Raw genomic sequence first — 503 nt, forward strand, 5'->3', positions numbered from 1 at the left:
CTACCTCTGTGCAAAATCTGGGCGGTGTAGCTCAAACGGTTCCGGAGATATAGGCATTTGAAGATCACATTTTTGCTGCTTTTATGGTGTTTTCTTACTAAAAATTGTCCAAAACAAAAGAAAAACATAGTATGGGCAGCTAAAACTGGTGCCAATCTTAATCTACATATGTCCCCTGCAATATGTATCGCACCCAGCGAAATTGGTGGGTACCACCTAAAAACCTTCCCTTGTAAGTGACGTCACCACAGGCGCAAGTACATGTTTTTCAAACTTTCTCTAGTGAAAGCGTCACCGCTACCCCGCAGACATTACTGATTCTGAAAGGTCTAAGTGTGCCCTCGGTTTTCATGTAATACAAAGTTAGGGCTACGTCGGCATTATTTTCTGTAAATGGCGAGTGACGTCGGGCGCACATTTAGGCCCCTGGACACGCCGCGTGTGTCGGAAGCTCGGATCTTTCATATCTGATACAAAGTAGGACCCATAGGGTAACACTTTCA

Source organism: Frankliniella occidentalis, unplaced genomic scaffold, assembly GCF_000697945.3.
Source record: "Frankliniella occidentalis isolate FOCC.00 unplaced genomic scaffold, Focc_3.1 Scaffold480, whole genome shotgun sequence".
Lineage (NCBI taxonomy): Eukaryota > Metazoa > Arthropoda > Insecta > Thysanoptera > Thripidae > Frankliniella > Frankliniella occidentalis.